At 33.4% G+C, this 27,869-nt stretch overlaps 1 protein-coding gene across 2 annotated transcripts in view; it reads right to left on the bottom strand.

The window, feature by feature from the left end:
- Positions 1 to 27,869, bottom strand: part of LOC106868466 (ADP-ribosylation factor 6) — a 79,732-nt gene that overhangs the window by 51,245 nt on the left and 618 nt on the right. The window contains exon 2 of one of the 2 annotated variants that reach the window (XM_014913748.2): positions 8,006 to 8,035. The gene's annotated coding sequence lies outside the window, so the exon portion shown is untranslated. The remainder of the gene's footprint in view (positions 1 to 8,005; positions 8,036 to 27,869) is intronic. The other variant, XM_014913739.2, reaches the window with a different exon arrangement.

Raw genomic sequence — 27,869 nt, 5'->3', positions numbered from 1 at the left:
TTTCGTCACACTTCTGTATGTATATATACATATATATATATATGTATATATACATATATATATATATAATTAGATTGGAGCCTGGTGTTGCCATCCGGTTTCACCAGTCCTCAGTCAAATCGTCCAACCCATGCTAGCATGGAAAGCAGACGTTAAACGATGATGATGATGATGATATATATATTACAAGGAAAAGGTTAGCAGCAACTTAGAAGTTTCAACTTGCTCGCCTTTGTCAGACTATCTGATAAGGGTGAGCAAACTAAAATTTCAGAGTTGTTAGCCTTTTTATTTGTAAAACTTAAAGCTGTACTCTACAAAACAAAAAATAAAGAAATAGAAATCCATCAGTTTAATGTTAAAATAATTTTAACATTTACCACAAACACACACACATATATATATGAGTAAAACTGAAATCTCATATAACAAATTAAAAAACTTTTTTGAGAAGTTTGCTTCCCAACCACATGGTTCTGGATTCAGTCTGAGTGGCACGTTGACCAAATGTCTTCGACTATAACCTCAGACTGACAAAAGCTTTGTGAGTGGATTTGGTATATGGAAATTGAAAGAAGCTGAACTTGAAACCACATGGTCAGGTGACCAACACACAGCCATGTCTGCTCCATATATTAAAAGAATAAAGGAAAATGCACCCTTAGCTACAAAAGCATCAATATGGAATCACAACCAATTGACAATTTCCAATTTAGATGTCTGAAAATTGTGTGTGGTTGGTTTCCCTTTGTAGCGCTGTGGCATCACTGATTGGAGCTGACCCAATTCATCTAAAATGAATGCAGACACAAGTGCTACTAAGTTACAGTACATCAGCTCACTAATAGATTTTAACATACAATCCATGAGGTACTTACCATTCAATCAGCTATAGAATATATACCAACTAAATTTGAATCTCTGAAATAAATCCTCCCATAAAGTTGACATCTAACCTACTCTTTTGTAGTACCCACAAATGAAATTTCATCATCTTCATGGCACTACAAAAAAATGTCCCTACAGAGCAGTAAATATTGTCATTTCTTTTGTTAGTAAATTTCAACAATAATAGCTCGCTTCTCTCAGAAATGAGACAACTATATTTCACAAACATCTTTAACCTTTATCAACATGAATAATTTATATAGAGCAATGTGTGGGTCAACTATTAAACGTATTTATAAATATACCAATGAAAGACCTATTTAGAGCTTCCCAATTCTTATACACAATCAAAATAATAAACCAGTTCAACATTAGGCATGAAGAAGGAGTTAACAACAATTGAAGAGGGAAAGAGAATTAAAGTATTAGTTTCTGGCTCTTATATAATTGAGAGAAGTAAATCAATAAATAAAAACATACAAATGTGCATACACATACGTGTACACACACACAATGACGTATTATTTTATATGACACAAAACAAATTTATCATCAGTTCTAAGGGGCTTGTACAACAACTGTTGTATATTAACTCAAGCAATTAAACTCATCCATTTGCTCATATGCCCTGAGAGAGCCTCTTCATAATAAGCTATGTTCAACTGAGACAAAGATAAAAATGTGTGTTATATATATATATATTTATATGCCAAAACAGACAGTGAAGCCTGGTGCAGTCTTCTGCTTAGCCAGCCCCTCTCAAACTGTCCAACCCATGCCAGCTTGGAAAACGGACATTAAATGAGGATGATTACACACACACACATTAAACAGACACTTTACAAACACGGACTCAAATTAGCAAAACATGCACACAAAACTGTCCATGCCATTATACATTTGCCATAATCCAAATTACTGCACTAAGCATTACACCAAAGCACCTCCAGTATATTCAGTCCACTCACACTAGCACACTTACAGTGACACAGTGCAAGCTACTTAGACTTTTAAAAAATTATTTCTATCTCATTTATCACATGACAACTCTCAGTGTTTTGTAGTTATTTAATCCTTGGCAGCAGAGCGATCATTTAATGTTCTATTTTTTATAAATTCTTTGAAACAGTTTTCACCAAAATTTTCCATGTTGTTAAGACTGGAATTAGTTTTCATCACACAAATATTAGCAGTCCATGATATAAAGTAAACTATTAAGATTTCCAATCATAAAAATAATAATGTGTGTGTGTGTGTGTGTGTGTGTGTGTGTGTTCGTCATTTAAGGTAAACATGATTACATATCCAAACCAAATGTTTATACTCAGCTAAGACAATGGTACCAATTACGAACATAGACACAAAAGTTCATTAGTACAAGGGAATTTAATAGGTACTTAAAATTGTGGTTGCTTTTGTATAGCTGTATAAGGATCACATTATTTGGTACAATCTACCCTTTTTAAGACAGTAGGGTAAGACTGGAAAAAAAATTTAGATCAATAAAGTGAAAGTTGCCTCACTGGGTGCAAACAATAGGTAAACAGGAACACCAAAGAAATCATTAGTAGAATGATGATGAACAAGAATATCACATGTACTTAAATAGCTAACAACATCTGTGTTTATGGATAAAACTTCTGACTTTCAGAGGATTCTTTTTTTTTTTTTAATAAATTCTGTTTTGTTGCAAGATAGGATTATAAAAATCTAGGGAAATGTTATATCCATTGGCAACAGGATTTCTTTCATTACATAAATGGAAAATATGAGATGTATATTAAGAATGATGATGATGTGTGGTAGGAAAAATATGAATAGTAGCATATGCTGACAAAAGTCAAAAGTGTAATAATCCATTGGATTTGCATTGATAATCTGAAGTGGAGGAGTTGAAAAGCTAATCTATGGAGAAGGGATAATTCTGCTATTATGGTAATGTAAATGAAGGAGACAGTGTGAGTGATAAATTTAGTGAGTTAAGGGTCGTAGACCAGAGTTGGGAAGAAGTAATAGCTGGATTGTGAGATGATGTAAGATCAAGACAAACTGCTGGCTTGTTCCAAATGATAGTATTGTTAAAATGATGATGATTATATGAGGAAGTAGGTACATAGGCCTTATCAAAAAGAATACAGAATACAGCAATAAGGTAATTAGACAATACAATAAATGAGAAATAGATAACATTAACTGCAGCAACAATAATTACTTGAGCACTATAGGCAAGATAGTTTTTAATAATGTACCACTATCAAACAGGAGAGAGTATGTAAATAATGTAATAATTGATTGTTATCTCCAGATGTAATTAAAGTATGAGCCAGTAAGTGAAGCCTGTATACAATAATATGACCTGCTAGAAATAGCAACCAAATTTCTACTATCTTGGAAAGTAAAAGAAGGTAGTCAGAGGATAATGCAGTCCTGGATGTCAAAAAAAAAGACAAGGCTGATCAATGATGGTATGTCTTTGACCATAAGTCAGAGCTAACTTCAGGGCATACATTCTGGATAACCGCATAAATTCAAGTATACATGAAATAATGAAAATATAGGATATTCTAATTATTTTAGATATCTTTGAACACAAAATTATGCAGCTTTTACATATCAAGTTATAACTTTCGTATTCAAAGAATGTCTTTTTTTTCTTTACAAACTTTGGTATGAATAATTTATAAAATTACTCATAGCTCTAACTTCAGAAAATAATTATCACAGCAAAATAAATATCATAGGCAAATTCACATTTCAAATTGAAAGGAGATGTAACTATCATAAAATAAAGCATAGTCATTCAAATGTTTTGAAACAAAAATGTACTAGTCAAATATTTTTATTAGCTATTCCTAAAGCTAATTACAAGTTGCTGCAGTCGTAAATTATATATGGAATAAAGAGAGAAAATTTGGCAATTAACATACACAATAACTTAATGGATTTCATGCCATAATAGAAATAGCACATATAGCAATATCTTAAATAGATCAATTGAAAAGAAACTGAAACAATGCTTATATGCTAAGTTAAATAACGCACAAAGTATATGATAATGTATATATTTTAGCCAAACAAACTGCATTTACACACAAAGAAACTAAAAAAAATATTTGCTTTTAGTCAATGCTGAAAAGTTTCACAACTCTAGAGCACCGATGAGTTAAAAAGCTACACGGCTTGTTTGTAGAACATTAAAAGTCAATCACATGGAATTGCATGATAAAATCTCATTTTACTCTCTTTTGTTTAATTATTGAAAGACAAGTTGCTATTTTGTATTTACATAATACAGATAAGCCAGCCTTAAATGGTGTCTGTGTTGGTATTTTTATTATTTCATCTATTTATTTATTTTTGTATCATGTTGTAAAAATGCTACAAATTATCATTAAGATAAATCTTTAATGATTTTAAACTGATGATCAAAGTTTAATTCAATCTGCTTGTCATTTAATTTAATCTAGGAATAGATTGATACAAATGTTCAAGATTCCCAATATGAAATTACAATCAATATTGTAAAATAAACTTTTTTTCAAATACTTTTTCCCTTAATTCTCCCCTACCCCCATTATAAATTGCTTTCATATAAAGGCAGAAATTTAGTCTTCATCTTGACCCTCCATAATATCTATCCAACTAAACAATAAGCGTACTAACATCTGCTTTCACAGATTCGCTTTTAATCCTTCAATAAAGCTCTGAAGTAAGTTTTACAAATTTGAAAAGAAATATAAAATATCTTTGTCAATCTTTGCTAATACACCCTTTTGTAATATTTCTGTTCAAATACACTGCTGAAAAATTTAATAAAATAACTGTGGTGTTTGGAATATAACATGAAATTTTGATGGAAAGTTTTTGTGTAGGTCACTTTTAAAACAGGAAAGTTTGTATTGTAGAACTAGAAGATCTTTTAGACAAACTGTTATCAATAGTGTCTTTAAGACAGCTTTTTTTCATTCCTAAATCAATCGTTTAGTGATCTAAAAACTCTTCAGTTTGTACATCAAGAGTCAATAACTGAGAATACTCCTGATATCTAACTAATGAAAGTTTTTAAATTGAACAAGAAATTTTAGTTGCCTAAACATTGAAGTTGAATTGAGAGATAATATAACACTGTACAAAAAAAAAAAAAACCAGAAAAACTGAGAAAACATCTCTTGTTATATATTTCTGAGATAATCTGCAGGTTGTTTATTTCAATTAAATTTGAAAACAATGAACAATTTGGAAGAAGTTAGTAAAATAGTTAACTTTATTCATTATCAAGCCAATGTTTAGAATGTCTTAAAAGATAACTTACATAAAATTGTGGACAGTTTTAATATAAAGATGAACTCTAAAAAAGTTTTGTATCATGAAATCAGGGAGTGGGTTGGTATCAAAAGGTGCAATTCTGATGAAGAATACTAGTGCCACTCCAAGAAAATACATACACACAATTTTAAAGCAATAACACAGGGGTGTCTAAAATACATAGAACACAACTACTAGCATCTTAGATGTATTTATTCAAAACATCACTTATTGCAACTGACCGATTTCTTGTGGCTTTGCCGAACATTGTAAACTTAATATCTTTTACTCATTTCAGTCATTAGAATGTAGCCATGCTTGGGCACTGCCTTGAATAATTTTTAGTTGAATGAATTGACCCTAATACTTTTATTTTTTTTTAAAGCCTGGTCCTTATTCTATCAGTCTCTTTTGCTGAACTGCAAAATTACAGGGATGAAAACACAGCAACACTGGTTGTCAAGTGGTGGTGGGTAACACACACACACACACACACACAATGGGCTTCTTTCAATTTCTTGGTCAGCCGTAGACTATAGTAGACGATACTTTCCTAAGGTATCACACAGTGGAACTGAACCCAGAACCATGTGGTTGGGAAGAAAGCCATGCCTGCTAATGTATATGAAAAGAAAAACCTCTCCTCGCACAGACAATCTTAATAAAATCTTCCCATTTTTACAATATAAAAAAGAATGCAAGCAGTAAAGTTAAAGTACAATTCCCCATCTGTTATCAGTGTCATTTTATCATCTGTTGGTTTAAAAAGGATTTTGTTGTACAGCATACCCCCACCCCATGTCATGATCCTTCATGATTTTATTCTTGAAACCTAACATCTTAACACTTATTTCTGGGATTTCCCTACCAACACATGCTCCACTTTCACTTACCATGTCATGTTTCTGTCATCACCAGAGTGGTTCGTGAATTTCATTTCAAGGGTTCCTCTACTCCTAGCTAGTCTTGTGCATCTAAAGTCTTGGTTTTCCTTTCCTGTAACCATTAAGTACCAGCATTAAGTTCCTACTTGCTCCTTTCCCATATACTAAACAAGGCTCTTCTACATTTCCACATTAACCCTTTCAAGGAATCTGATACATGCAATAGGTTGAAAAGTCACATTTTCCCCAAAAAACTTTTATGTGTATTTTGGTAAACAAAATTCCCGTCAACTGTAATAATGCAAAAAAAAAAAGTTTGTTGCTTCCCAACCACATGGTTCTGGGTTCAGTCTTACTGCATGGCAACTTGGGTAAATGTCTTCTACTATAGCCTTTGGCTGACCAAAACCATGAGTAAATTTGATAGACAGGAACTGAAAGAAGTCCTTATGCCAGCATAAACAACAGCTGTTAAATGATGATGATGATATATACACACACACAAATTCATCTTTGTGTGTGTGTCTGTTGTACCCTACCAACAAATGATGTTGGTTTGTTTACATTCCTGTAACTTATTCCATCAGCCTTGAAAGTCAGTAGCCCCAGCATGACCACAGACTAGTGACTGAAACAAGTAAAAGATAAAAGCTAGCTTAATCCCTTCATTTATAAGGTATTCAATAAGTTTGTTCCAACATAAATTGACGAAAACCATGAACAAAATTTCCAATTAATAACTAAACTAACCCCAACACTTCCATACCTCCCAGTCCCACTTCATAACCAATACCTACCTTATATATTATCCATTAATTGGCAACCAATCGCAATGTAACAGCTTCTAAACATTAACTAATCACCACACAACAGTTAACTCTTAATCTCCAATCCACCACTGAAGCTATAAAAATAGCTACCGACAACTAATAAGTGGTGTTCATTCACACATTTATCCGCTTGCTCACTAACAAAATGAACTATTATTTTACTCGACACTCCTCGGAATATGATTATGCATGACTGTAAGCACAGCTAAGCCTTCTCCCCTTAGCATAAGGAATATATTACCCCTACTCCTATACTAACTAAATGTACCTTTAGAAAATATAAATGGCTCAACATTAAAATGATTAATACAGTTTTCAGTTGTTTATTTAACCAAACGTGCATAATGAAACATGCCCCAATGACATACGCACGCACATGTGCGTAATTAGGATAAGTATCATACCTACTAAGACACACACCTATATATTTTGTAAGACTTCATTATTAAATACTACCAAGATAAGAATTATAAGCTCTTCAATGCAAGCTTCAAGATTTTAGTGATAACTATTTCAAATGAAAACGTAAGAATGCTTTTAGCCTTTAGACGTTTCAGACATTGGATTGTAATCAGGCTGGAGCCAGGCCTTTAATTGTTTTTTCGTCAAAAAGATTGACTTCAGTAGGTTTTTGTTTTTTTGTTTTTTAAAAGTCTGGTACTTATTCTACCAGTCTCTTTTGCTGAATTGCAAAGTTACAGGGATGTAAACAAACCAACAACCGTTGTCAAATAGTAGGGGGAGGCAAACAAACACAGGCATGCACACACGCACATAGACATACAATACACTTCCATACAGTTTCCACCTACCAACTTCACTCACAAGGCATCAGATGGTCCCAGGGGCATATTAGAAGACATGTACCCAAGGTACTGCAGTGGGACTGAACCTAAAACCATGTGGTTGCAAAGTGAGCTTCTTAACCACATGACTCCCTCACCCCATCCCACCTATCAATATTTTAAACACATTTTGTGAAAGAAACAGAAAGGAAAATAGCTTTAAACATCTAAAATTAATTTCTTTTAAATATCTAAATTAGCAGATAACTATTCAAATGTTAATTTTAGAAGCCTTTATACATAAAATACATACTCACGTTTCAGTACATTGATGAGGTGATTTCTGAAAAATATAAATAATTTCATAAATACCATATTATATTAATACAATTTCATATTATTTTCAGTTTCAAAATTCATTTTTATATCATTAACATATTCCAATGGTGGTGCCCCACCATGGCCGCAGCTTTAAAGCTGAAGCAATTTAAAGAATTAAAGAATATTCATACAAAAAAAAAAAAAAAAGCCCTTAAATCTTAGGCTCTTTAATGTTGTCAGTTTATATAATGATTCAGAGCATTTAGGGGAAAGGCTTGCAAATTTTTCTGAAGCTATTGTTGTCACCAAAGATTTAAGATATTTAATAAAATTATTATTACTGAAGTAATCTCATAACTTTACAAGTATATGTCTGCTGATTTTTATCGCAGAATAGTCAAGATGGTAAACCAGAAATTCAGAAAAAAATTACAGGTCGCTTTTAAGATTCAACATGATTTTTAAAAAGCATTTATTGTATTATGTGTCATAATTACATTCTAACACCCATTTTTCTATGTTGGCATAATTAAATCAAATTTGAACAACACAGAACATAAAATAATCTTATATCATTCAGTTTTGACTTCTGGATGGAAACAAAAAAAAAAAAAAAGGCAAATGAAACAGAAATATCATTTCCCATCTCAGGTGATGAGTAAATTATCTTTTCCTTCTAGATCAGGCTTGCCTCTGAAGAATGTAATATAAATGTAATAAAATAGAACCAAACTAATAATAACCGTCAGTAACTAATTTTTAAAAACATTAAAAAAACCCAAAAATGAATATCTTAATAGATGAAACCTGTAAGAAATAAACTCAATTTTACTGCAGTAATATTTCTAATACAAATTTATAATCTCATATCTTTAGTACAGCAGTAACAATTCCTAGAGACACATCTTAAACTGTACTTGGCCTTTATGTAACAGGATACACTTTATCACCTCTCACTTACACAGCATAACTTCACTGACCAATGAATATGAAATAGCAGTTTTCTAATCTATCAATTGATCTCATTTTAGACAACAAACTTTCCTGTTTACACTTGTGATGCTGAAATCACAAAACTATTTCCTCCATTCCAAATGGTCCTTTTTTACTCTTCAATTTGTCAAATTCCTTTCGTTTATATAAAGAACCAATCACCTTTGCTCAAACAAACAATTTACTGATCAAATGTTTGGTGGTGACCAACAAATGCAGCATGCAGAATAATGTATTGGTTGCGTGTACACAATCCAATTAGCTGTACAATCATTTCTCTTTTTAAGCCGGTGTTTTGGATGGAGCTGATTGTGGTAAATGTAAGAAAGGCAGAGTAAATTGAAATACAAAATTGCCATTGAAAGAATCTGAATCTCACATGCTAAATAATCTGGACATGTGCTTAAAGTATTATACAGGTTTTCTACCTTGTTATAGAAACTCTACAAAGAGGTGCTGAAAAGTTCTTGGCTTTGGGTAAAAGAAAATACAGGAGGATCATTTAATAATGATTTTATTTAACATATTCCCCTCTGATATTCACATACTCCTTCAATTTTTCAAAGCCCTGTAAAAGAACTTGGAAGGTTGGGCCTCCAACCAGACCTTTTGTGATACCCTTTAAGGAAGGAACTTTTCAGCACCTCTTCATAGTTAAGGGATACTTAACCACCACCATTATCATCTAACACCCACTTTTCCATGCTTGCATGGGTCAGACAGAATTCGTTGAGGCAGGTTTTCTACAGGCTGATGCCTTTCTTGTTGCTAACCCTCACCTGTTTCCAAGCAAGGTTATATTTCCCCATGGCCAGACAAATTTTTCAAAGAAAACTAGAAACAATCTTGCTTTTCGATGGTGATGCTCATTTACAACCATCAGATGATGTCTAAGACAAGTACAGACTATGAAAAGTGTAACCCGACCACTAATTTCAGGGTGTGGACAGTAATCTTGCAGGCGAACCTTAATTCTAAAACCTTAATTTTTATATATCATCATTGTTTGACATCTGTTTTCCATGCTGGTATGAGTTGGACAGTTTGGCAGGAGCCGGTGAGAGAGAGCTTCCCAAGCTCCAATTGTCTTTTTTGGCATGGTTTCTACAGCTGGATATCCTTTCTAACCAACCACTTTACAGAGTGTACTATGTGGCACTGGCACAGGAGTAATATATGTAGCACCAGCATGTATATGTATAAAAATTAATTATTTTTAATATATATATTTGGTGCGAGATTATTACATTTGATTGTTCAACTCCTCATTTTCCAGTCTCTGTCATCTAAAAACTCCCTCTTTCCTCTACTTTGTGCATGCATCAATTAAATTGACCTTGTATTTCATTGTTCTCAACATTCTCGATTTGAATTTATATTTCTATTGAAAAAGTTTCACCTAATTTTGAAAATATTGAAGAACTGTCATTATTAAGCTAGGTGCAGGCAGGTGTGTGGTAAGTAGTTTCCTTTCCAACCACATGGTTCTGAGCTCAGTTCCAGTGTGTGGCACTTTGGGCAAATGTCTTCTACTATAACCTTGGGTCAAAGCCTTGTGAGTGGATTTGGCAGACAGAAACTGAAAGAAGCCCATCGTGTGTGTGTATGTGTGTCTTCATTCAACTAAAAATTCTTCAATGAGGTTCCCCAGCATGGCCACCATCTAATAGCTGAAACAAGAGGATTAAAGACAGTGTTTGGATCATAAATTAACATAAAATTTTGAATGGAAGGTTTATTATCATTCAACCAGAGCTGGTTTCGGGTGGTTAACATCCAAAGATTTAAATCATACAACACTTCCTCCTGTATTGTACAGTTCCCACCTTTTGACATCACTTCTCCACCTCTGATTTTGATGTTATAAAAACATTACTTTTTGCCAATACAGACCATCACTAATTTCCTTATTATTTGGCATGGATTTCTTGTCTATTTCCACTGCTGTTGGATTTAACTACAAACATGTAAAGTATAGTGCATTACTCTAACACATGACTGGAAAAAGGCCATTAAATAGAAATGAAAGAAGTAGTGCCAAAGGGAGTCATAAGGAGATTATATTAAACGTTAAACTTGATATTTTAGAAAAGTTTAATGCAAGAGAAAAGAATCAGCCATATTGCAAAAAGCTTGCAGTGTCTACAGAAGGAATACAGATAAAATTAGGTCAAGTGCTCAAGCAGCTACTCTATTAATTGCTTGAACATAGTTTTTTTTTTTCCTTAATAGATCTGATATGATGCTTAATACAAAATGGGTGGTATGTAGGTCAACAAACTGGACAACGTGCTGATAAGCACAACAGTCAATCCAATAAAAGTTACAAGACTATAATTTTCAGAGAAAGAAAGATGCAAATCCTGAGTTAAATCCTTTTCTGGCCAGTTAAAAGCTTTGGTGAACCTGCTAACTATTATTCTAAGGAACTGAAGAAAATACATGTCCTAAGAAGGCTACACATTAGAACAAGTGCATAATATTGATGAAATAGCTTTTCTAGAAGCACATGCTTGCAAGGACTTAATTCTTGTAAAAAAAAAAATCAGTAACTGGTTCCAAAGTTTCTGATGGTTCATCTGATGACTCCTGTGGGAGGAAATGCTGTGGGTGATATAAAATTAAAACACTTATTCATGTATAAAACTAAAAATCTTAGGGATTTCAAGGATTAAGTTTAATTAAGACTTGGATGACAATGAGTGCTTTCCAAGATTGACTTGCAAACATTTTTCTTTTGGTCCTATAGTAAAAAGGTATAGTACCAGGTTTATTTCAAACAAAGCAGTTGCTTTTAGACATGCACCAAGCTACAGAGTGAATTTAAATAGTCGTTTTGATAATGTAAGAATAGACTGTATCCCCAAGAACATAGCCTCCTTGCTCCATCCAATGGATCAAGGTGAGCTAGCTTCATAGAATATTATCTGAGAAGAACTTTTAAAAACAATTGAAGAGGATAAATATACACACTTATGGACAAATGGCGAATGTGTGACATCATGAATGCTGTAGACAACACAGCCAAGTCATAAGATGAAGTAAGACATCTGTTATGGATGGTGTTTTTGAAAACATATGGTCAGACTAGCTATGACTTGTCAGGTTTTTCACCAGCAGAAAGTCTGCATTAAATTCAGCAAAATACTATGACACAGACAATGTAGGTTTCGAAGAAACCATAGATGATAATATGCCTAAGTTGCTAGAGTTCTATTTAGAAAATTAATCTAATGAGGGGCCAATGTCATTAGAATAAGTGAAACCTGCAGTGCAAGAAGAGAATATAGAGACTTCATTTGATTGTAAAGAATATGGTGAAAGATTAGAACTTACAGGAAGAGTGTATATCTTTAATATTAATATCCTAATTGCAAATGTAACTAAAAAATTACAGAAGAAGAGTTTAAATGAATTTAGTTCCTATTTGGACCTATAAATAAAGTGATGGGTGGATGACAATAAACAACTTTGTATAAGTTCTTTACTCTGAAGGGCTATCCATGTGCTTCAGTTGACAAGAATTATAATTACAACGAAGGATAGCCCCTGACGTAGATGCTGATGATTTACTGAGATGCAGATACTGTCCATCTTCCATCCTAGAAGTGCCACTGTACCACCTCCCATCACACAGTGGTCAACATCAAAAGAGTACACACTCTACAATGATGTAGCTAAAATATTCTTATCTATTCCATTATTATTTTTACTCCCTTTCTTTACTATACATATGATACTGAGCATGTTTAAAAATTATTTTCCTGCATAAAAGTGTGTATGGAGGGGGGGGGGGGGGGGGTATGTCAGAACACATCTCAATTCATAACAGGGAAATCAATGAGAAAATAAATTTCATATTACAGAATTTTCTATAACAGTAAGATTTTCAAGAACATGAAATTTCTTGATGCAAGGGATCAGAGTTATGTCTTCTGTAATAAGTTTTCTGCAGTCAGTATTTCTCAGACTTTTGTGTGAACTGAATTCCCCTGTAACTACTTTGATTACTACAATAAAGCATGCACAGAAAATATGAAGTCACAACTGAAATATTTGCTGTACAAGCAACAAATAGACAATGTAAATCAATAAGCTATTAAAATAAAACCAATTAAGCATGTGCAGCTATAAATTTGATCAATTACTAATAAATAATAGAGCCTTTACATAGTGCACATACTATAGCCAAGATCTCAGGAAAATGTTAGTTTCTAAAAGCATTCTTTTATTTTTAATGCATAACAAATAAAAATATTGTTTAAATATTAAGCTAATTTACAAACACAATTTTCTAACATTCAATTAAAAAAAGACAATATATATTTAGGTTCTAGTATTACTTTTAGAGCAAGTTTTTCTCTTTTTTTTACCACAACCTTGAGGTGACAATACTATGTGAATGGAAATTTTATTATAACCATTATCATCATTTTGTCTGCATGGGCCTTCATTAGCACATCTCACCATCTGTTGCAGACCGTTGTGATATTAGTGAGATTTAGTATCTTGATATCAGCTTTTATCATATCTTCTCAAGTCTCTCTCTTCTGCCTAACTCTTCAACTTAGATTAGTTGACACTCCTTCAGCCAGCTGTCATCCTCTACATGCATCACGTATCCTAACTGCATAGCCTTCCCTCTTGTACACTGCATTTGATTCCACTTGCATTCAGTCTTCAGTCTTTTATTCGGCTCATTTCCACTGTTTCATTGTTCATACAAACTACCATTACACATCAAGCAGAGTGTGTTCCTTTTTCTCCAGCCTTTACACATCATCCATATTCAGTAACCATGTTTCACTGCCATGCAACATCACTTTGTTCACAAGCATATAACCAGTCCTTCACTTTGAGAATTTCAAGCTACCAGCAGGTCTCTGAACACTTTCTACACAATATTTACTCTGGTTACTATACTTTCAGAAACCTACATTAACTATTAGGTTACTTAGGAAACAAACTATTGAAATACTTTGAGAGCCTTGAGCTTTTGAAAATATGATTTCGTTAGTACTCTTTCAAGCCTTTTCTTTTTTAATTTCATTTACCTATCAGCCTACCTGTGATGACCCAGCACCTCTTGTGCACCCATAGTTCATATGTGGTACACAGTACAGAGATCTTACTTATTCCTTTTCTGCATATAGAACATGACGATCTCTTTGATAACAGTAGAGTCATGCCTTCTTTCCTACAATCTGGAGTTTTTGTTTCAGTTAAATTTACCTTGAGGCTTCTCAATTTTAGTCTGTACATCCACATTTGGAATTTCTATAACTGACAGATACAGCTATGAGAACTAGGTCATCAGTGTACAGAAGTTCTCATTGACAGCTCATCTTAAACTCTTCTGTTATGGCCTGGAGAACTGTAATAGGAGACGGCTGAGAACAAAACTTTAATGAACATCCATTCCTCACTGAACTTATAACTAACTGCCATCATACTGACATCTCTGTACATGGCTTGCACAACTCTCCCGAAACATTAATCTACATTTAATTTACTTAGTAAACATCAGACTACAGAGCATGGTTAAGAGCTTATGTAGTAATCACACAAGGAAGAAGATATGAACCAATCTCACCTAAGTTAATTCTCCACTACTTTCATCCCTTGGTTTGTCCAGTTGATGCCTTTGCAGCTGGTTCTTCTTACAGCATTCTTTTGCCCTTATAATAATTATGATATTGCTATACCAGTTATTAAATATGGTGGTACTTCTCTGAGCTATCTGATCAACTATGCAAGCAATTTACCATATGGCAATGGCTCAGTGACTTGAATTAGACCATACAGATGTCAACTTTAACAGCTAGCATTGCTGTCTGGTCTCCTTGGAATGGATCCTCTCTTTTCCAATATTCTCCTCTTTCAACATCAGCGACCACTATCATTCTATATACACTCCTACCCACCCAATCAGAGCTCTATTTACCACAGAACACTGCTTTATAATCCAGCTTTACAATCTCATTGCTTGCTAACTTCTTTCAGCTTCACTCCTTGTTACATTTACACAATATCTTCTGGCTAACTGATACTGTTCTTTACTTCTCTTTCCAAGCCTGCCTTTTAACTTTAAAAGCCAACTACCTTTCCATTTTGCCAACAGGTTTTCTTCCATCTACCTGGTACCTTACTCCATCCACAAATCTAGTCAGTAGCTTGCAACAAGTTGTCTTGAAGCCAATGTCTATCACCTCCTCCTTGTCATATGCATCAACAAATACTTCTTTGACTCTACAACTAATCAAAAGATTGTTCAGTTTTATTTAATTTCCTGACTGCCTTGTCCCTCTGAGTCCATTTAGTTCTTATCCTGAAGTCACTAACCACTAATCTATGCTGGGTGGAACCAACGTCACTTAGTATTCACAACCAGTTACTTATCTAATTTCTTGGCAAGTGTGAAGTCTATTTGGCAAGAGTGTTTGCCTGTCGGATAGGTGACCAGACAACTAGCTGATTTCCTTGAGCTAGTTTTGAAATAGGTTTCAGAACTATAAGAGCTTTGATCCCACCTCATGCCATATCCATGTACAATGAAGTAGCCATTACAGTTTGCCCAACACATGCATGAAAGTCATTAGTCAGGATAACAAGATCAGTCGTTTATTAGTACTTCAGTCTGTGAGCAGACCTCACAGAAACAGTCCTTTTGCTCTCCTGTTAGTCCTGATAGTGGTACATATGCAGAGATCATGGTTGGTGTAGCACTGCCCTTTATTAACCAAAAGTTAATTATTCATGTACTATTTCAGTTATTTTATCCATGTAATTATCTGTCAACAATATGACTACTCAACCAAGCTCAACACTTTTACTCAATCAGAACAATTTTACTTATATTCCTTGCCCACAAGGAAGCTGACTAAAGTTTCCTTTCCATCTTAAGTCATGTACAATACATGTATCTAGTTGCCTCTACTCCAGTCTGTATGTCCAGTCTGTCCAGACCTACTTTACATCATGCCAGTGTTAACTGTGGTAGCCCTGAAATTTTATACAAGAAGGCACTTTATGGTAGTGTGGGACTTGCTTGATATCTATTTTCTGAAAATAAGAGAGTTGGTGTAATTACTTGATGACATCTTATGGCCAGATGGTCCCACCTGATCACTTCACTTTTCGTTGTATCTGACTGAGGCTTATGGTTTGGCATGGTTGTATTAGTCTAGTGTCCTTCCTATCACTAACCACTTTATAGCATGGACTGGATGTACTTTGGTAGAACCATTAGAGCATTGGAAAAAAAAAAATTTAGCAATCTGCTTAATAATAATTGTAATCATCTGCTTATCTTATTTCCTCCCAAATTTGTGCATCTATAAAACCTTTCTCTCTATTTTCTTAATGAAGACTCAAGAAGCTTAAAGACCACATACTTTTAATTGGAGAGATAGAACACAGAGCATCGATTTCATCAATGAATACAGAGAGATAGGTAGACTTGTAGACTTAAAAGAATGAATTTAAAAATTTCTGAAGAATATTAAATGTGATTTAATATTTGTGTGCATTTGTACACTGGCAAAGAATACAGACAACAGTGAGAAAACAAAAAGCCAGTTCCCCTTGCACAAAGTCCCTTGCGATATTTGTTCTGCACTGAGTTACAGACACTTCCATGCCATTCTTGCCATTGGAAACACAGTGAACCAGTAACTGGCTCATTAGAAACCTACAATGAATGATGCTATTGTTCAGCAAATTGTGATATTCAACTGTGTATTTTATTTTTTATTTCATTATTATCATGTTATTTACTCTATGTCAGCTAAGAGCAAGCATAAATGAATAATTATATTAAAAGGTCTATTTTATTGTCTAGGACTAATCTTTTTTACCAGGTTCTTTTTCGAGAAAATTATCATTATCTTTTCAGGGTACAATCTTAATATTTTCTATAAATAGCTGGCAAGTTCCTGTAAAAATCCTCACAATACTTATCTTAATTTCTATACAGCTCATAACTACTTTCAAGATGTGACTTCCATCTTTTCTTCAAAATTTTTTTTTGCTAATATTTAAGCTCAAGTTACATATTAAGCAGTCTACTTTCAGGCACACTCATTGTTTTGAACTTTCTATAAGAAAACGGGAAAATTATTGGCTTAATATCTTCTAGCATTTGAGAAAACTAAACTGACTTCATAATTCACTATAAGTACCTAATTTGAAATTCAAACAAGCACAAAATCTGATGTAGAATATACATTAATATCGATAATCTCCATTTAGTTACATAATTGGAAGTAATATTGATGTAAAAGTCAATAGCTAAAAACAATAAGAAAAATTCTTTCTACAAATCTGTTTGGTACTTGAATGTATTTTGCACTTCTAGTAAACCCAATAAAAAACTAAATATTTGTGTACTTATGTGATTTATGTTGTATTTCTAATGCATTTTTTTTTTCATATAACCTGTAGCCTGACTATATATGACCTGTTGAAATAAGGCTGGGTTAAGTCTTTAATGTCCAGATCTGTTAATCAAAAATTTCCAAAAATAAGTAATCTGAATTTATAAAACAAAATGGACACACTCACTTCAAGGCAGCTACTGAGACATCAGAACAGATGCTCATGTAATGCAACAAAGAACTAAAACAGTGGTACCTAATTTATTTGGTTCTACTGACAGTAGTGGCTTGCACTATTTAGTTAAATGTCTCAATTTCCACCAACAAATTCTTCATCAACCACTACCAATCAAAACTTTTCTTTTTCTGTTCACTATGACTAAGAGTAATTCAATGCCAATATTTTAATTAACGACATACACAACTATAGATAGAACAGTCAACCCAAATTATAAGATAATATCCAGTTGACAACGAATGGTGGTAAGTGCACTAATGAGTAATGCTATTGTCTATTTCAGGAACTTTGTTAAATTAAACAATCCAACAATAGGAAAGAAAATCACTCATCCTTTTGATGATGCCTTCCTTTAAAGATATTTTCATAATCATTTTAACATCCACTTTTCTAAGCTTGTATAGGTCAGATGGAATTTGTTGAGTCAGATTTTCTACAGCTGGACACCTTTCCTGTTGCCAACCTGCACTTGTTTCCAAGTGGGGTAATATTTCCTGGTATCCAAACATTTTCACAGAAGATTAGTAACGAAAGGCACAATTTGCATAATGATGACAACTGTCACATGATCTCAAGGCAAGGAGAATGTAACACACACTATGGGCTCCTTTCAGTTTCCATCAACCAGATGTACTGACAAGGCTTTGGTTGGCCAGGGATATAGTGGAAGACACTTGCCTAAGATAACCCACAATGGTACTAAACCCAAAATCAAGTGGCTGGGAAGCAAACTTCTTACTACACAGCCATGCCCATGCTTAAATGAAATTCAAGCATAAAAGTATTTTACAATTTCCACTCCACATTCTATCATGTGAAACATGGGAATTTGCTATTATATATATTACTTTTATATTTTTTAAAAATTCATTTCACTAAATTACTAATTATTCTGCTTAACCAAAGAGAAAATTAACATGTTGATCATAGTGGCAATACACATAAATTACTGAACCTCATTGCTATTTGATATGTTTTCCTCTCTCCTCTGGGATATGTCTACAGAATGCTTAAAACTGGACATATACAGAACAAATAAATCACTGAAACTGTTCTTAACAATTATATGAAATGGAATCCATGCTACAAAATGAAGATATGTTTTGCTTAAGGATTTCATGCATTTCTTAAAACAAGGTTTTTCTTCACAATACAAAGTCCACCATTGTGAATAATAGAAATCTATTTCTCTGATGTATGTAAAAAGAGACACTGAAGCAATTTCAATACATTCCTACAAATATAAAATATCTGAGGTAGTAATTTAAAATGGATTTCAAGCATTTCCATGTTGCTTCTTGCTCATCTAAGGTTAAATTGAGCAAATGGAATTAATCTTAAGTGTACAATACAAATGGAAGAGTTTGGTCAGTAAACCTTGATCCTTAATCATTAAGTTTTCCCTCCCTCAACATGCAAAGAAAAGCACATCCAAACAGTTATGAAATTTTATGAAAATTCCTCAAAAAGAAAAACTAACAAAAGGATTGAACATCTTACATTTGATGAATTTTCAATTGCTATCTTTTGTTCTGCATTATAGAGCAATTTGTAAAACACTTAGCTGCTTTTAGAGTATTCAGCTGGAAACATAGTCGCACTTCATCAGGATCAAGATTCCTCAGGAGATAATTCATAAAACCCAACAAAGACTGACCTAGGCCAGTGGTTCTCAACCGTTTTTGCCTATGGACTCCATTGATTACTATTTTACTCTACTGGACCCACATGTTTATAAAAAAAAAAAACATTTTCATAATTAGGAATTGTATATAAAAAAATTTTTTAATATTTTGTGTTTTGTAGAAGTATAACCAATTTATTGCTCATAAACTTTAACAAAATCTTACATGGAACACAGTTGAGAACCACTGTTTTAGACAAAAGAATGAACAACTTGTCCCCAAGCAATGCTGTAGCCAGAACATAGTCTCAGTCAAGAAGAAGGTAACTTGGTAATAGGAAAAGTATAGAAGATAGAGCAACAAAAAATAAGAGACAATCTTGAAAGGAATGTAAAGTCGTAAAATAAGTGAACAATACCTAGAAACTGATTAGAAAACTAAACATCAAACTTCCTCAAAAAATGCCAAATAATACAAGGTTCAGATGGAAAACAGAATTGCAAGACTGCATATCTTTATGAATAAGTTCATTAGGAAATGATATGGAAGCACTTACCCTTAGAGACAATGAAAAGAATCGCACAGAAGATATAGAAAAGTCTTGATGTGTTTCAAGTAAATAACTAGAATGCAGCCAGAGATTGGTTAACCCTTTTGTTACCATATTTCTGTTGAGATGCTCTGTGTTTCTTTCAATTAATTTTAAACATAATCAAGAAATTAGTAAAATAACTTAGTTATCATTAAGCTAGTGTTAGGAACATAAATTGTGACTAAGGTTTGGAAGATTTTAATACAGGACTTTTGAAAACAAGACATTTGTACTAGAGCCAGAGGTAGTTTCAGGCGGGTTGGCATCAAAAGGGTTAACTTGGTTGCTATTGTTGTTGATCTTTAGCCCCAGATGAACCCTGATCAAGCAGTTTTATACCACACAGGTAATTGACAATGACAACACACAGCCCAAAGATCTAGCTTTCCTATTACACCAGGTTTCTATTTAGCTGAGGACTGTACTACACACTCTAACAAGCAATGATCAATCCCAATGGCACACATGTCAATTGGGACATACTACACCCTCTCTACTGTTCACAATTCTTGCATGTCCATACACACTAGTTGTGAGTACAGCATAAGCATATAAGGTGGACTTAACCAGAATGTAATAGTTGCAGTTATTCTGCATTTATTGTTGGTGGTGTACATCCCATCACAATGTTGCAGCTATTTTCATGTGCAAATGTGTATTGAGATTTATCTAAGCTGAGTGGCCGATTTTAGGATGCTGTTGTAGTGCTCTAAGATATTGTACATGTGTATGGGTGTTTAAATGTGGTTTTCCATGCAGAGTTTGATGCAGCAATAAACTCTAAAGAAGACATGTCCAGATGGTCTTTCATTTTAAGTATTTTGTGTAGGTGGGCTGCACACAAGCTGTCATGATGCATATTGTTTTGTTTTGTGTTTTGTGATTATGGAGGTTGAAGCCTAAGTAGAGCAAGCATAGTTCATGGTGGATCTAATGTACACTTTTGTAGCCACAGCCTGGTGTAGTTAAATGGCTTGTGTTTGTAAATCAGATTATATTTGAGTAAGTTATGACAAGATCAATAGAGGCAATGTAGTCACCATTATTTTTGTTTCTGTAGGTCAAACGTGTTACTCATGTTTGTACACTGTTTTGTTATCTTTACCAGAGCTGCTATCTAGTAAGAAGTTTGCTTCCCAGCCACATGGTTTTAGATTTAGTTGTGCTGCATGACACTTTAAACAAGTGTCTTCTACAATAACCCTGGGCCTACCAAAGAATTGTGAATGGATTTGGTCGACAGAAACCTATTGTCTATGTGTAATTATATGTGTGTGTGTGCATTACTGTCTCTTTGCCTTGAGATGATGTGATGGTTGTAAACAAACATTACTGGCATGCAAGCAGTGTCTTTTGTTTCCAATCTTCCATAAAAAAACATGTCTTGTCATGGGGAAATACCACTTTACTTGGAAAAAGGTGAGGGTTGGCAACAGGAAGAGCATCAGGGCATAATAAATCCACTTCAACAAATTCCATCTGACCGTGCAGGAAAAGTAAACATTAAAACAATTGTGATATGATGATGATGATAACATATGAATGCATGTTTGTCATTGGGTCTGATGGTTGGGTGTATTTGATACTCTTTGATGTTGCTGACAATAAAACAAAAAGACAAAGAATTTGGGAGGTGTTACATTAAACTTGTTATAGAAACCAGTTTCTAGGCAATTTATGTAGAGCTGTAGTTGTACAAAAGTGTCTGAAGAATGGTCAGAGGATGTGAATATAAAATTATTTGTGTATAAGGCTATCTGTGTTTTGTTGAAAGTGGGAATGTCAAGAAAGTATAGGTTGAAAATAGCACTACATTTGGGAAATTTGTAAGTTCTGGAAGTGTTGTGGTGTTCTTGTACACTATATACTTGTTGGCTTTGACAGGTCAGTTGTTACTCAGCATTTTGTGTTTTACAGATAGTATTTTTGTCTAGCAGCAAAAAGAGGTGAAAGCATTGCTTAATGTTAATGGGAGGTATACTGGCACATGTGGAAGCATTTTGCAGATTTGTGAGTAGGGTTGTGATTGAATATAGAGATCTGAATCTATGTTGTGATTTGGAGAAGAGGATGCATTGTTTTATATATATATATATATATAAACTATTTATCATTATAAATATACAGGGATTAGCAATTGAGTTGCTTCTCCAACATACTGAAAATTTAGAAATAGCAGTCATATATATATATATAATAAAGGTGATAAATTGGATATTAATTTAATTAACCAATTTAAGACCAGTGGCCTAGCATAAAGAAAATTCAGAAAAATATTACATTACATGTGAGAAGGGATGACCACTAAGTGAACATCCTTTATGCTAGAAATCAACCATCAACAGTCAAACCACAAAAGAAAAGAATGGCTTTTGTGGTTTGACTGTTGATGGTCGATTTCTTGCATAAAGGATGTCCACTTAGTGGTCATCCCTTCTCACACACATACATATATACATATATATATATATATATACACATATATGTTCTGTGCATGAAATATATATGCTGTGTCTATTATATTATTTTGCTCTTATGATATTAAGATGTTGGCACAACTTAGGCTTGTAATGCTGCATCTCTCTATAAATCTTGAGCTTAGCTTGTCTGTGAGACCAAATCTTCTTAGGCTGTTTTAACTATTTCCTAAGTCTCTCTTGGTATATCTATGAAGATTGGTTTTCCCACCAGTTTTTCATTTAGCATGCATTATCCATTATCACTCATTCAGTTGGTGACCTCACTTTTGTCAGATTTACAAGGGTGTAATGGATCTGTAGGCTATTACTTCAGTTGAGGAGAGGGGGAGGGGGAAGTCTTTAGAAGTGTAAATCGTAAATTATAACTGTCAAAGAAAAATTAGAGAAGGTTGAAAGTTAACTTGAATATATAGATGCAGGCAAGGCTGTGTGCTAAGACGCTTGCTTCTCAACCACATGGTTCCAGGTTCAGTCCCACTGTGTGGTACCTTGGGCAAATATCTTCTATAACCTCAGGCCAGCTAAAGCCTTGTGAGTGGATTTGGTAGATGGAAACTGAAAGAAGCCCGTTGTGTGTATGTGTGTGTGTGTCTATACATATATAAATAAATGTGTCTTTGTTCCACCACACTACTTGACAACCAGCACTGGTGTGTTTATGTTCACAAAAGTTCAGCAAAAGAGACTGATAGAAGTACCAGGCTTTAAGATACAAGTACTGGGGTTGATACATTTGACTGACCGAAAATGTATCTAATGACTGAAACAAGTAAAAGATAAAATATAATGCAGTTGCCATATTTCAGAAGTTCTTATCTAAATAGTAATAATTCTACTTTACACTCACTGACCTAAATAAAGTATGGAACACAGCCTATATCGAGTAGTATTGTGGTCAGTGACGAAGCAAGGTGTGGTTAAAGGGTGTGATTTGTAAATAGGTTATGTCTGAGTAAGCTAGAGTAAGATCAGGATAGGCAGTGAGGTCAGTGTACACGTTAGTATCCATCAGAGTCAGCTCCTCAAAAGGCTTCTCATTTTGCTTAAGGCAATCCCCCAAAAGTTACAAACTGATTGCTCATGAAATGTTATGCTAATGACCTAGTTCTCTTAACAGGATCTATTGAACTGTACAAAACAATTTTTTTAAACCCTGAAAATGTTAGCATGACAAAGTCTAGTTTACTGTTGAATAACAGTGCATACACTTTGCTCAGCATGCAAGAAGTAGGTAAGTACACAAAAGATGAGATATACTGCAGTCAGATAGGAAACTAGATGCACTAGAATCACAATACAAGGCAGCAAAAATGGAAATGAAGGTTATGAAATTCCAAAATAGTCCCTCAAATCACACTTTATCGTCTTGAAAAAAAAAAAAGACACTGGCTGATCATAACTGTAAAGCTTTTGATCAGATTTGCTTAGTCAGGCCTGACCTGAAGCTAAACAACAATATCAACAAAAGCATGCAATCCTTTCAAACAACTTTAGAAGAGTAAGAGTGCAGTACACTAGTCCTGAGAAAGACTTTCTGTTATCAAAACTGAAATTTCAAGAAACCTTGATACAAATCAAGACAGGTCTTAACTAGGTACTTATTTCTTCTCCATTTTGGTGATCTTAATTCCATTCACACCATCATTATGATGAGAAACTTAAAAGACAGCTAAAAGTTTTCAAATCAGAGCTTGTCCTGACTAACACTACAGACTTTGTAATGTGAAATGGCTTGAGATGTCATTGGGAGAGTAGGTACACCGAGAGGAACTGGTTAAGCCTACACAATGGATGTTGAGACAAGTGCAAGACCTCTCTACATGCAAAAACTAAATGAGACCAACATATGCGAAGTATATTACATAGAGAATAGAGTAGAGGCTCTGCAGCAGATGGAGTAAGGTTCACAGAATGTGGCATATTGAGAAAACAGACAGAAGTTGAAAAAGTGATAGTGTATTTGCTAATAAGTTTACAAACGACAACTACTTCAGTATACATAAGGAAGGAAGAACAACTGCTTCTTAAGAATGTAAATGAATGAAGGACAGATGATATCCACAGTAGAAATAACTTTAAAACACCAGAGAAAGTGATGAGGTGAAATCTGACAACAACAAACCTAGTGTTCACATGTTTTACTCCAGTCAAATACATGCCAGCAGAGAAAGTCTGACAAAAGTGAGGTCACCGACTGAGTTAGTATGAAAATGGATAATGCATGTTAAATGAAAAATTGGTGGGAAAACCAAGGTTCATAGATATACCAAGAAAGACTTAGGAAATAGTTAAAATGGCCTAAGAAGATTTGGCCTCGCAGACAAGCTAAGCTCAAGATTTATAGAGAGATGCAGTATTACAAGCCTAAGTTGTGCCAACATCTTAATATAAGAGCAAAATAATATAATAGACACAGCATATATATCTCATGCACAGAACAAATATATATATATATATATATTTGTAGAAACCTAATTTTCAAAGGCTAAATATAAAATGTGTATTATTCAAAAAGAATCATTCATGGAGTTGTTGATCTAAGAGGAATTCCTAAAAAGAATAAACAGTTAAAAAATCATGGAAATAATCCAAATAATACAATAGAAATATGCTATACTGATCATTGCTGAGAGAAAAAAAAAAGAAACTCTGAATTAGGGACTCAGGTGAGTTATACTCTCAGCTGAATTTTAGCAACAAAATAAACTGACCAAGAAAGTACTTTGGCTGAAACACTTGAAATGCACAATTGGTGAAATATTGAGACTCTCTCTCTCTCTCTCTCTCTCGTTGCCAGTGCAGCTATCATTACAGATTTATTCAATCATAAATAGAAAAAGTTTACTAAAAAAGGAGATAATTTAGTCTAATTTTCTTTTCCCATGTTTTTATTTCTCAAGGAGTTTCTAGTCTAAACAAGGGGGACAGTCCAAAGAAGGGGTATCAGCCCAAGATGGAATCAGCTGTTGAGTTACAAACTTAGTTTTATGTAGTATAGAAATGACATAATTTGGTCAAGAAAGAAATGAAAATCTATTCACAACCAATGATTTTTAAAATTAAAGACATCTCTATATTATTTTATGAAGTGAAGCAAAATCTAATTATAAACATTTCTAGCATTTTAAATCTGATGTTTCTGTTGCTTATATTTTTCTAATTCACATTGAATAAGATATTTGACGACATCAAGATATTGCATTTATAAAATCGTATATATTTATAATTATGAAAGCGCACACACAAAAATAGTTCTCTTCATAATTCGAATGGAATATTAATTTATAAACCGATTTCCAAGTAAAATATTTCACTTCTGACAAATTATGGTTATATTATAGGATATAATACCAACACCACTAACATTCCAGCATAAAAGCAAGAACTCGGTACTCTGCTCTGTAGACCAACATATGGCAATAATGGAACCCTAAGAACTAAATCTTCAAAGAAACTGTTCTTTCAATTTAGTAATAACGTCAAAGTTCATAAATTCATTACACAATGATTAAAAATAAACATTTCGAGTCAAAAGTAAGACTTTTCATTACATATTTTAAAGATATAATTATGAATACTTGGATTATTAAATTTTAAAATTGACATAAAAACTGATACGATTCCTTGTGTCATCGCCATAATACTAAATGAGAAGCACTTTGGTAATTATAAATGAACCGTGACAAATGATGTACTCTGTTGCACAATAAACTTATCAATGTTGTTAACTATGTCAACTTAAAGAGAAAGGTGTCAACCAGATGAGTCATGTAAACTCTTGTTTTGTTAATTTATTTTTTTCCCCTTCAATAGAGAGGATAATCGGTAAAGGGAAAATCTAGTCCTCGACTGTGAGACATAACCAATTCAATTTCATGGTGTTTACCAAACAGTCTTTGAAGAACTCTACAATTAATGTTTAATTATCGAAATCTGTCGTTGAAACCAAATGAAAAAAAGTGGAACTGTGTGAAAATAATTCATGACTTTCGGTGTAAGAAACTCCATTAAGCAAATAACAGGATTTTTAATGTAAGAGAATGCGGTCATATAGCTGGCGGCAACTAAAAATATAGCTACAGGAAAGCCGTTAAGAGAACACGCCCGAAGAATGAGAGGAAAAAATATTCTCAGACTATCACTTATGTGGCTACTGGGTACCAAGTAGTGTGACATCATTAAAAGAAACTTTATACAAGAAATACCGGTCAGAGAGAAAGGAAATTAATTTACTTGGTTGATATAAATGATAGATAGATTATATATGGTGCTAGCATTTTTGACATTTTTACCCCCTCATTAAAAGGAAGTTTAAAGTATACGCTCCGTCATATATATATATATATATATATCCACCACACACACACACATGCAATATATGTGTGTGTATCTGATTTAGCATTAGGTTGTTTTTTTTTTTGGGGGGGGGGGTTTCATGGAGTAAACGGTGATAAATAAAAAAAATTAGGAGCAACACGTTCAATAAATGAAGCCGGCCTGCTAAATTGCTGATGTAACAAAAGCTCTCTCTCTCTCACATTTCTAAGTAATGTGGTGTTGGTCATTGTAATTATATATTTTAATTAATAAAGATAATTTTGAAGTATATAGATAGAAATAAACTTAGTTTGGCGTACTTGAAGAAAGCGTCAACATAAAATTGTGAAAGATATATAAATATATGTATAACTATGAGACAGTACGTGTTTTTAGAACGGGAGAAAACTAAAAGATATATAGAGATTACATAGTTTTTATTTTTAATCTCTATCTCGAAAAATAGGAATGTCTTCATTGGAAAGTTTAACTTGGTGTAAATTAGGTGTGAAATGCAGTGAAAATATGTTTAAAATGTCTCTCTGTGAAAACCGAACTGGAAGATTAATTGCAGCCTTTCATACAACGATTAGATGCTTGCAAGATATACATCTTACCAAATATTTTCGTCATTGCATATAAGCAACATTTGTTGCAGACTTGCTGATGGAATTTCTAAAGCAGGTCTAAATATTTGGCGTGAAATTGTCGGTGATTATTGCTGGAAATGAATTCAAGTGAAATAAAATACCACATAGAAGAAAATGGCTGCAATTATTTAAGTTCTGGCAAGGACCAAAGTATTGCCGCAGTTTTCAGAACTATGAACGGATAGGTTAGAATAAATACATATAAATATTGTAAAGTATTTATTTCAGCTAACAGCTAAATAATATTTTCTTTAGTAACATCACTGAATTAAAGAGAGTGTTAAAATTACACGTGGATTGTCATCCACAATATACACAAATAGTTCAAAAATATATACGGTAAGCACAAACGTTTGACAAAAATCGTACAAGAAACTCCTCAGTTCGCTTAATTTATTTATTCTAAGGAAGAAAATACAGAATTTTTAATAATTAATAGCTGGAACTCGTACTTTATTGCTTGGTTTCTAATCTATTTAAATGTCATTCGTGACTGAAGCGGTTCGCTGAACTATGTACAAAGTGCTAGATAAGCCCAAGATTTCTTTTATTAACGTTATATATATATATATATATATATATATAT

Source organism: Octopus bimaculoides, chromosome 5, assembly GCF_001194135.2.
Source record: "Octopus bimaculoides isolate UCB-OBI-ISO-001 chromosome 5, ASM119413v2, whole genome shotgun sequence".
Taxonomy (NCBI): Eukaryota; Metazoa; Mollusca; class Cephalopoda; order Octopoda; family Octopodidae; genus Octopus; species Octopus bimaculoides.
The sequence above is the reverse complement of the archived record's forward strand: the minus strand, read 5'-3'. Positions and strand labels throughout refer to the sequence as shown.